The sequence below is a fragment of the Muntiacus reevesi genome, chromosome 3 (genome assembly GCF_963930625.1).
Source record: "Muntiacus reevesi chromosome 3, mMunRee1.1, whole genome shotgun sequence".
In the NCBI taxonomy this organism is placed as follows: Eukaryota; Metazoa; Chordata; class Mammalia; order Artiodactyla; family Cervidae; genus Muntiacus; species Muntiacus reevesi.
This window is the reverse complement of record NC_089251.1, coordinates 256,453,489-256,465,573: the sequence shown is the minus strand read 5'-3', so window position 1 is coordinate 256,465,573 and position 12,085 is coordinate 256,453,489.

Genomic DNA, 12,085 nt, shown 5'->3' with positions numbered 1-12,085 from the left:
AAAATCTAGTTGGATTTCTTAAGTATTTGTATGAGTACTCAAGAAAACATCCCACAATGTACATTTAATTGATTGTTAGTTTTATCTCAATATAACTATTTTGTTTGTTTTTTTTTTTAAAAAAAAGACCCACTCTTGACTTCTTGTTAGAGCAAAAGAAGTCCAAAAAATGAATAAATTACTGCTAACTTAGGACTCTATATTCAGTGAAAAATTCTCATCAGAAATTTAGGAGAAATAAAAATATTTTAGACAAAAGCTAAAACTTATCAGCAGAACTGCACTAGCAAGTACTCTAAACAACAACAACAGCAAAAATCAAACACTCAGAGACATATAAAGAAATGAAAATCAGTAAAAGAAATGTTAATATGCAGGCAAATTCAAATGAATGTTAAATGTAAAGCAAACACTAATGTCTCAAGTTTAAATTTTATATATATATATATAGAACAAAGACAAAAATGATATATTAAAGGGTTCTAAAGTCCCTTTGTCATCCAGAAAGAAGGGGAAAATGCTAATAATGCAGTTTGGAAAATCAAGGTTACATATTGGAAAGGGTCTGCTTTGCAGGTAGAGAGGAGGCACAATGGACTTCTGAAGTGGCAACAATATTCATTTCTTGATCTGGGTGATACTTATATGGCCATCTGGTTTGTAATCATTGAGCTGTACATTTCTGTCTTGTGCATTTTTCCACATGTGTGTTATAATTCATATATAAAATTTTTAAAATATGAGGGGCATGGAGGACTCCCAGAGTCAAGTTCAAACTCCTAAACACTTTTTGAGCTTTTGCTCACATCACACCTGCTAACATCCCACAAGCCAAGGCAAAGCCCGAAATCCAGGGTGGGGAGATGCTCTTAACGTTCCGTTAGACTGGGGAATTAGTAACATATCCTGTGAGATGCCAGATAGATATATTTTAGGTTTTATGGGCCAAATATCTCTTTTTGCAAAGTTCTCTCTTTTTCAATATCTAAAAACATAAAGGTCAGGGCTTCCCTGGTGGTCCCGTGGTTAAGGATCTGCCTGCCATCGCAGGGAACACAGGTTTGTTCCCTAGTCAGCGAAGCTTTCGCATATGCCAGGGAGCAGCTAAGCCCATGTGCAGCAACTATTGAGCCCAGGCTCTGCCATAAGAAAGGCCACCACAGTGAGAAGCTCCTGCACCACAATGAAGAGTAGCTCGCACCGGCAGCAACTAGAGAAGACCCAGTACAGCCAAAAATAGATAAAGTTGTAATACATACACACACATATATATACACACACACACATATATAGGCCATTATTAGCTGAGGATCTTACAAAAACTAGCTACAGCTGGATTTGGCCCTCAGGCCATACTTTGCCCACCATTACATTGGGCCATGCTCTTCTGTCCCTGGAATTTTCCAGGAAAGAATACTGGAGTGGGTTGCCATTTTCTTCTCTAGGGGACCTTCCTGACCCAAAGATGCAGAATCTCCTGCATCTCCTGCATTGCCAGGTAGATTCTTTACCACTTGTGCCACCTGGGAGACCCAACATTCCATAGGGAAGTTTTTCTTTAAAAGTAGGGCAAATAATTTAATCTTCCCCAATTCATCTTCTTGATTGTGACTATTCATATCCCTATCATGAGGTAAATATATTCACCCCTATCTCAAGACACCACCAAATCCACTTAAACAAAGCATCAAGCTATCATCCTAATATACATTAGGTTCAAATGTGGCCCCTCTTGATCCATAGATCTAGGAAGTAAATAAAGCTCCTCAGTGGTCAGTGGATAGGGAACTGGAATAAGACATTTCCATTCAGAAAAAGGAGAAGAATGACAGGCACATAGGAATCACTGCCCCCTGCAAATTCTGAAATATAATGGGCAAATGTTGCCCCCTCCATCACAGTAAAAGACTTTCCTTGAGTAGACTCTAGTTTTAAAAACAGGTAAATTCCTTCCTGGAAGAGGGTTGTATTTTCTGTTTGTTTGTTGGTTTATCACAGTAGTTATCAGAATCTTCCAGGAGGCAAAGCTAGCCATGCAAGCCCCTTTTTTGTCTGCTACCATCCCATTTGTCAAAGAAAGCCATATGGCCAAGTTCAAAGTGAAAAAGTAAAAAAAAAGTACATTACTATACACCCACCATGAGGACATGACAAGAATGTGGTTACATAATACTACTTAAAAAAGACTAAAGCATTAAGATCAACTGCTTCATCTGCCTGAAGGACCCCACTTTATGATATAATGACCTGGAAATTTAGGTTTGACCTCTGGTGATTCCATATTGACATTGTTTTCCAAAAACAAATTAGATCCCAAATCAGGGTCACCTGAACATTAAACACAAGATTTTTGTTTACAACAATGAATATTAAATTGTAACAAATATTTAAACTCAATAAACAAAATCCTTAAATTGACTGTAAAGAGTTAAACTTTATTCAAAAAAAATAAATCTAATAGTTTAAAAAGGGAGGAGTAGCTAATGTCAAAAATAATGCACCAATTTCTGTGAAAATGGATTTCAGTTGATTCGCTGCTTATCATGAGCTGACATTGTAATGAGTCTTCCAAAAACCTAATGGAGTCAAGCAACATTTAGAAGGTAGATACCCAACACAGGGGATACTGTCACTATTCTGATTTTCAAACCACATATTATAAAATATGTTCCATTTTAAGAGAAACATTGATTAAATGGAATGGTCTAGAGGAAGGTGACCAAGAGAATGAAGGGTCTTTGAATAATGCTCTATGATAAATATAGAAAGGAATTTTGAAATTTCATTTTGGAAAACAAAAAAGCAAGAGAGGGAGAGAAACATGAGAAAATGTGTTGAAATGTTTTCATTCAAGGTTATCATTTGGAAGAAGAAATATATTTATTCACTACTGCTAAAGATCAAAGGTTGGCAATATGTAGGGCCAAGGATGGGCCTACTTTTTCAGCAATAAACTAGCTAGGATATAAATATTTTAGGCCTGGTAGTCTGCAGCAACCTCTCAACTTTACCACTGTAACAGGAAAATAGTCATAGATGATACATAAACTGAGGTTGCTGTTCAGTCGTTCAGTCAGTAGGGCTCCTTGCAAACCCATGGACTGCTGCACGCCAGGCTTCCCTGTCCTTTACCATCTCCCAGAGCTTGCTCAAACTCAAATCCATTGAGTCAGCGATGCCATCCAACACCTCGTCCTCTGTTGACTCCTTCTCCTCCTGCCTTCAATCTTTCCCAGCATCAGGGCAACCAGGGAGTGCTGAGAATTCAGTTCAACCAGGAGCAATCCTGACCAGTGAAGGCGAGGAGACAGAATCAATCCCTCAGTGTCCTCCGCTTAGTGGAAGAATTCGAAGGTGGGTTCTTCACTGTCCATCAGAGAATCCCCATCATAACTGAACCCCAGTTGCCCCATTAATGCAAACTGCACTAGCTTCCCCTGTCAATGGCTCAGTTTTTCCCACTCTCACTTCTGCTTCTGAGAATCACCTCCCAAATTAACCACCTGCCCTCAAGGACTTATCTCAGATTCTACTTTCTGCAGTCTCAAATTAAAATAGATGTGTCAGGCTGGAGTTAATGAACATGCCCTTAGGGACCAGATGATCACTAGCTATCAAAATGGAAGGTATTTTTAAGTTAGACAAATGGTTCTCAACCGATTTCATCCCCTAGAGGCAATTTTTGAGTGTCATGACCGCCTCAACCCTCACTCTGGCACCTAGTGAGTAGAGCAAAGCGATACTCTTAAATATCCCACAATACGTGGAACAGTCCCACACGACAAAGAATTATCAGGCCCAAATGTCCACAATGCTGAGTTTGAAAAACCTCCAGTTAAGCTGGAGATTGATTTTAAATGGACTCTGACATCCATGCACTATTCTAAGATTCTACCATTTTAAGAAACCACACTAAAATTCTTAACCTGATGAGCTTCAGAGGATTCATAATGTCTTGGAAATTAAGTGCAGAATTTTTGCCTATGTCTATCTTTACATTTTAGTGGACAGTGTCCACGGCTCTCATAAATTTCTCTAAGGGGTCTGTAACCCATAAAAGTTTAAAAGCCAAGTTTTAGAAAATAATTCTTAATAATTTTACCATAGTTCTAAACCTTTAATCACCTTTTTTCCTCTTCTATAAGATTAAAAAGGTAAGGATTGACTTCTCACGTTTGACAGCAGTTTTTCCTAAGGCTGTGTTATTCTGATGGGTATACGAAGTAGGCAAAGAAGAGACTGGATTTAGTTAATTATGATACAGTAAGAGGACACAAACTTTCTGGCAATCAATCTGGCACTTTCCTCAAGTACAAATAAAACTAATTTTTAAACCCCTAACTAATACTTCTCAGTAAATATCACTACATATTAAAGAAGAAACTGAGCAAATGAAAACTGCCTAGAGAGAACAGTCCTTTATAGCCTCTTAACCCGTATCTTCTTGAACATAAAGCCACAGCCAACGAAGTGCCTAAGATAAAGAATTGGTATAGACCTTCCTTCTGTAGATTTCTTAAGCCGGGACCATATAAATCAAACAGGATTACTTTATCTGCAGCTAAGAATTCTGTAGAGACATATTGAACCTATAAGAGATGGCAGAACCTGGCCAAGTTCTGTCTTTTTGGTAATAAATTCTACTACCATTCTGACTCTGCTTTCAGAGTCCTTTCTAAATTGATTTTAGGGCAAGATATGTGGATTTATCTGCAATATTAAACAGATTCTTCTTTTACAAGAATCCAAAACTTTGCTGCCTTAGATTAAGTATGATTCTTCTGGTACTGTGCATATATGAAAGAATGAGAAAAATAATACAACTAAATACATGTGATATAAAATTCAATGTAAAAGACAAGTCAGGTATTAGACTACCCTGAAATAATATGATATTCAGCTTTATGATGTATTTAATGAAAACTACCTTTTATGAGAACTTACTAAGTGCCAGATATGATAGAGTCAGATAGATGTTTAAATCCCATGACAATTATTTGAACTAGAAACAATTTTTCCATCCTCACTTTAAAACTTAAGGCTTGGAGAGTTAAAATAATTTACCTAGGACTGTAGAATTAAAAATGCCAGAGCAAGGATTTTAATCCAGATTTCTAGCTCAGGAAAGTACCCTTATCCACATAACACAATACTGCCTTATGTGGTATAGCTGTTTAATTAGGAAATGTTGGGAAGATATGAATCTCTGCACTGGGAATATCTGAGTCACCACAGAAAATTTTGGAAAGAAGCTGGATTTGATAACTTTACCTGAAAAAGTTTTAACCTGAAAATAAGTTTAAGGGCACCAAAACTTCTATGCTGTGCAAGTGAGCCAGGAGCTTGAAGTATTCATCACCAAAAGAGGCCAGAACTTTGTGGGAGGCACAGACACATTTAGGTTTTGAAAAAGAGAGTAGGAGTCGGCTTCTGTCAAAAGCAGGAGTCTGCATCTATCAGAAGTGTGTGAGAGCAGGAAGGTGTGATCTACCAATGACTAAAAGGACTGAGCTAAGAACTTGGCCCAGAAGAAGTGAAGAGTCTAAATTATACCTGGTTTTTAAAATTAACTACAAAATCAATTTAGATTAATGGAATAATTTAGAGAAAAATGGGTCCCAAGTAAGAACTAGGAAAATACTTCTGTATTTTTATTAGTAAGGACAATTTCAGTTTTAAACCAAAGAAGCTGAATTCACCTTACCTTAGGAAAAATTATATCTATTGGACATATAACTGAAAACTCTAAATATATTTCCAACTAGGGCTAGATAAAGGTAATCAGAAAAAGGGCTTCCCTGGTGGCTCAGCTGGCAAAGCATCCCCCTCCACTGCAGGAGATGCAAGAGATGCAGGTTCCATCCCTGGGTTGGGAAGATTTCCCTGGAGAAGGAAATGGTAACCTACTCCAGTATTCTGAAAATTCCACGGACAGAGGAGCCTGGCAGGCTATAGTCCATGGGGTTGCAGAGAGTCAGATATGACTGAGCACTCATGCACACACACACACACACACACACACACACAAAGATGACCAGAGGTTGCCAGGCAACTTTATAACTCAATTCTGCTTTCCTCTCAACAGGCTTCCTTCTCCTCAGAGAAACAACTTCTGTAATAAAAAGGTGGCCACCACAAGCTGCAGGCCTGAAAGGTCCTAAAAGATCTTTGTCACCCTCAAAAAGAAAGCCTGTTTCCTGGTAGCTTTGACAAAAGCTGGGGTCTAAGGTGGCTTGGATCATGTGACCATCCCTAAGCCAGCCAACTGTGGCCCGATGGCGCAGGTCTTGAGGAGCCCTTGCAAATCCTTCCTGCCTCTATTTTGGGGAGTGCACGGATTGAAATCAAGCCCACTCAACATAGGGACAGAGCATAGGTGGGAGGAATAGCTTCCTGTAAGAAGGGATGCTGGGCAGGAAAAATATAAATGAAAACAGAAATAATGTATCAAATTCTGAACAGGATTTGCAGGAAGGGTACTGGTTAGAACACAGTGCAGCCTGGAGCCAGAGGCCCACACGGAGCATCAGGGGGTGGGGAGTCATACTTCAAGCAGTCAGGCATTTGTTGAATATTTATTATTATATTTCATTGATTGTAAGATGCACATTTTTCACATTTTAACAGCTTAGATATCAGAATGTGTCTTACAATGAATGACATCCTGTCATGGCTGCTGGCCAGAGGGCAGCTATGTTACAGTTTTCAAAGTCTGCACAGAACTGGGGCATAATTCTTCATATTTCCATCTCTTCAAATGAGTTATGTACATTGTTAATACTATATTTGTTGAGTTCAATGGCTGTTTAACATATCTTCTGAAAGATTAAGCTATGATCCAGCACTGAAATGAAATGTTATTATATATGCAGGAAAGGAATCTGTGCGACGGGGCATACAGTTAATATTAATGAAGCACATATTCATGGTTGTGAGAATGATCACCATTCCAAATTTTTTTGCAAAGTAACATTAAGTGCTTGTTTACACCCAAGAAAGGATGACACCCACAAATAGATTACATTTTTTTACTGATATATACATGAAAAGCATTGCCTTTCACATGCCAGTGGCCCTAAAGATATTAGTAATTAATAATAGCAACACTGAATGATAAACATGTATGTCTAAATAGTCCAAAATAACTCTTTCAATAAATTTCAGTTAAGTTAAATTTACTATTAGAATTAAAAAAATAATGTCACTTAACAAAGTGGTACCATTTGCTGGTAGTACATAAAATAATATTATATCTTAAAAATCAACAGCAATGGATTTGATGAAATAAGGTATATGACAGATACTGCAATAGGGTACTAAAAATGCAAGAGAACTAATTCATAGTCTCTATATTTGAGATGAGCATTGTTAGTGGTGTGTGGTAGAAAGGCGTTATCAAGACATCCTTCACTGAGTCAGAAACTTTCCCTCACATATCACATGTGTTTTGGCATTCTGACCCAGTCTTCATTTCCAAAGTTTTATGTGAAAAATATTTATGGAAATGTTTGCAGATTTTAAATTAATAAATGATTATAACTTATGTAACTGTCTTGAAAACTCCAGCACTCCAAATATTTAAGCCAAAAACCTTAGAGTCACTCTTGACTCCTCTCTGCCTCACACTTCACATCCAATCCTTCAGAAAAGCTTTAGCTTCAAAATATACCTAAAGAATCAACTACTCTGCTACTGTTTTAATCCTATCCACCATCCTATCTAACCTGGAGTACTGCAAGAATCTCCTTACAAGTTTTCCTGCTTTCATCTTTACTCATCCACCTCTCATCCACAGTCTGGCTTCAAGACAAACCAAATAATGTAGATTTTTTAATGTAGATTAAGCATAATGTAGATTATGACACTCTTGTGTCACAAATTCTGAAATGGCCTACCATTTCACTCAGAATAATGGCCAGGGTCCCTGCAAACGACCAACAACACTCTCAATAACTAATCTGTGTCACCTCTCTGATTTCTACTATTATTCCCCCTATTAGTTACTTCACCCCAACTTGCTGACCTCCTTGCTGCCCTTTGAACACACCAGGCATGCCCTTGCTTCCAGCCTTTGCTCCTGTTTTTCCCTCTGCTGAATGTTCCTCTGCAAGACAACTGCTTGGCTAATTTTCTTGCCTCCTCTCAATCTCTGCTCAAATCTCATCTCGTCAGTGAGTCCCCCTCCTGATCACTCTAATGCCTATTGCAAGTGTCTCCTCTCCTCGGCTCTCCCAGGCCCCCTTATCCTGATCTTATTTCCTTTTTTACTGCAGCTTTTATCTGCTTCTAACACATTATATAATTTCCTTATTTGTTATGTTTATCTCATTACTTCATTCTCCACTTCTTCCATCTCACAAATCTAAGCTCCATGAGGACTAGCTTTTCTGCTCACTGTTGCATTCTAGCACTTAGAACAATGAAAAGCAAATAACTAGGTACCCCATAAACATTTGCTGAATGAATAAATGGATAATTTTCCCTGGTCCAAATATCTATATGAATATAAATTTACATCTGTAAAACCACTTAGGATGGGCAGAGAGTACATAAGCTAAAAACCCTCTAAAATAAAAAAACAAACATGCTGACAGAGTGTGCAAAGGAAAATAATCTATAGAAGTTGTAGTACTAAGAGTCCAGAAAACAGAGATAGGAGGAGAGACAGGGAAAACAGACAACAGGATTGCTACCTTGGGTGAAGGGCAGGTCTGCTAGGATTAATGATCCAAGCTTCTGGAATTAATGTTTTCAGACCATACTCAGTTGAATACATAAACCCTTCCAAAAAGCTTCTGTAAAAATGAGCAAGCTCAGGGACATCTTCCATTCCCCCACACCTATCCCTAATCCCCAGCAAAGGCTACAAGGAATGTCCCAGAATACTCATCTTCTAAATAGAGCCCAGATCTGTGTACCCAAAGCCGACATCTCACTCCTGTCAAAATGAAATCCACAGATTGCCTGTGGACACACAGTTGGTATAAGCAAGACAGTAGCAATCCAAGCATATATTCTACTTTCTCTCTCTCCTTTCTCCCTTATATTCTATATGCCAAAGGGGTGAAAGGAGAAGAGACAGTAATAAAGCTAATTGGAGAACCATTAAATTGCCTTTTACTCTTCAGCCCTATCTATATCTGTCTTTAGGGTAAAACTCCTCTATAGAAATAAAGGTTTTGAAATAATATTCAAAATCCAATAAAAGTACATGTCATGGAAAGCTGACTACCTGAGGATTCAAACTCCTTTACCTTCAGAATCTCAAATTCTCTGGCACTGGCATCTTATTTTTCTCTTTTCTCTCTTCTCACTTAGATTGGATAGGCCTCCTACAAGACCACACACTTCCTCCATTTTGTCCCCACCTCTAGCTGCAAAATTCCCACCCATCCCATCCTCCAATGCCTAGCTCCAATACCAAATCCCTTTGGAAAACTGCAGCCTTTGACTTTTTCCCTTCTTCTGACATGTCCCTTTTCTTTTCTTTTCAAATGCAGCACATGGGCATTTGATACAATTTTCCATAACAGACTGGCGCTTCTCCCTTATCTCTGCATCCCAAAAGCACACGAGCAGAACAGCGCTGAACTGGAGGACTGTCGAGGCCACAGTCCAACCATGCAGAAAGCACACTTGGAAATACATGAAAAAACATGGTTCCAAGAAGACAAGGATCTGAAATATAATGTCCTCTTTTATATCACATGGACACTCTTCTATAGTTAGAATCTAGTAGATTTTTTCAAATATCTTTTTAAAATTTACCTGATTGTTTGGTATTATTTTGCTCTATCTTAGTAGCTCTTGGAAGAATAAGCTCATATCTTTAACCCAGATGCATTAAACTGTCTCTTCTATTTTTTCCAAAAAACTTGGGAAAGAGAGTAAACTCAGTTTGCCTTTGTGCTGGAGGTCTCACAAAAGGGGTAGGAGGAGGAAGGTGGGACACTTGCCAATACCTAACACAGCACTGCCAGGAATGAGTACACCTCATTTAAGGAGAAGAAACCCTTCCGGTGTAACAGAGCCAAGTTTAGGTAACCCGACGACTTATTGTCCAAACCAGGTCACTGCTGCAAGTGAAAGACGCAGCATTAACCATGCTAACAGGCAGCCAGTGTTAACTGGAACTGTATCCGGCAAAACAGAACCTATGACAAGCCTTCCAAAAGTCCGTGAACCTGAAGCTTCAGGGCACACACAGCAGGAGAGAGACCATTGCAGGTCTAAAGCAGATCTAGCTAGCTTAGAATAAATCCTCTGACAAAGCTGACTATTGAAAGAGCCACTCAGCATTCTACCCCCTCTAGAAAGCTCAGCAGGAAAAGAGAAAAGTGCTGAGAAAGTTATGTTGAACAACCCAGTCACCATAGAATTAGCAGAGTGGAGGCTGCAAGAAGTCTCTACTATCCATCAAATTCCACCTCCCACTGCTGTCACCAACCATTAGGATCAGCAAGTAACCTACCAGGTTGAAGAGACTTTATTATCCAGGAGTCTGTATCTTCCCTGCCATCAAGGCAGAGGTAATGACTGAGGGGGAAAGAAGAAAGCCCCATTATCTTCCACAATCAGATGAAGGAAAGAACTATAGAGATACAAAATGCTGACACTAGAAAGGGTCTCAGGGACAATCTAATCCAGGTTCCCAAAATATAAATGAGGTAACTTAGTTCAGCAAGAATAAATAATACATTTTATGCACCTGGAAAAATATTTGTGATTTAATCCATTCATTCCTTCATTTAACAAGCACGTACTGGGCACTCTCAACATGTCAGGCCCTAGGATAAGTACTAGAGAATGAAAAGATAAATAAGACATTGCCTGCCCTTGACAGTCTGTGTATTTATAGTTTAAATGTCTTAATAATAAAATTGACTTTGAGTGTATCATGAGACTATTGGGTTAATACCACTTGACTATTCTAGCCAAATGGCAAAAAGAAAAGGATACTTAATGGGGAGAATGTAAGAAAATATGGTAACTTTACTGAGAATTCTTAGACTGAAAAAAAATGTTTAATAATAAACCTTCTTCCACTTGTCTTCTTTATCTATTTTTTCTTACCCCACATGTATGCATCACCATATGCAAAATGAGAATCAAATTGAATCCTACAATTTTCTATCTGTAAAATAAATGAGCCTCCAAAACCACAAAATGAATCTTTATCATTTATTCACAGAATGTCATCATGTAGAAAGATGGTCATTATATGAAATTAGTTTGACTAGAAGATCTTCCTAATTCATTCATTCTTTATAGAATTTATAAATAACAAGCATGGAGCACTCTAAATATTTTGTAAGAAAAATAGGATTTGGAGCTTAAATGAAACCAGCATCTAGAAGAATGATTTCAACATAACCTAAATAAAACATTATTTAAACCTGCAAATATTGGTTACACTCTTTCATACTGAATAAAATTATTTGTCATATCAATAAAGCATCAGAATCCAACACTATGAAAAGTCTTGTTGTAGTATGACAATTTTATTTTTTTGTTCTAACTTCATTTCTCAATATTGCTAAATTCAAATTTTATCAAGTTTAATTAGATTTTCAAATTCAAATATAATATGGTTTCTCCTTAAATACTCATAAAAATAATTGTTTCTTTATGTACATGTGAAAAGTTCAAAATGTGTCATGAAAAAGACTGAAAAAAAATGAGTTTCTCCAATATTGTACTTTCACATTCAATTATGATAATAAACTGGCACACGTTTTCACAGTTTTAAATATTTTCAACCTACATTGAGCATAATGGTTTGTATTATGTGAATGCTAAATTAAATGAGGACAAGGTGAGTGAAAATATATTCAGAAACTCTCATACCATTCCTGGTTAGTATAATTTCTTTATGAAACAAAGGTATTCAAATATGTCCAATGCTGAATATATCTGAGCTTCCTCTAGTTCATGAGAATAATAAAGCTTTGAAAAGAAAAGAACTATTAACAAAAATATAAAACAGAAAGAGATCCACAGACCTTATGGGAGGTAGATAGAAGGATACTTTGGGAGACTGGGAATAATATATACATACACATTACTATGTATAGAATGGATAACC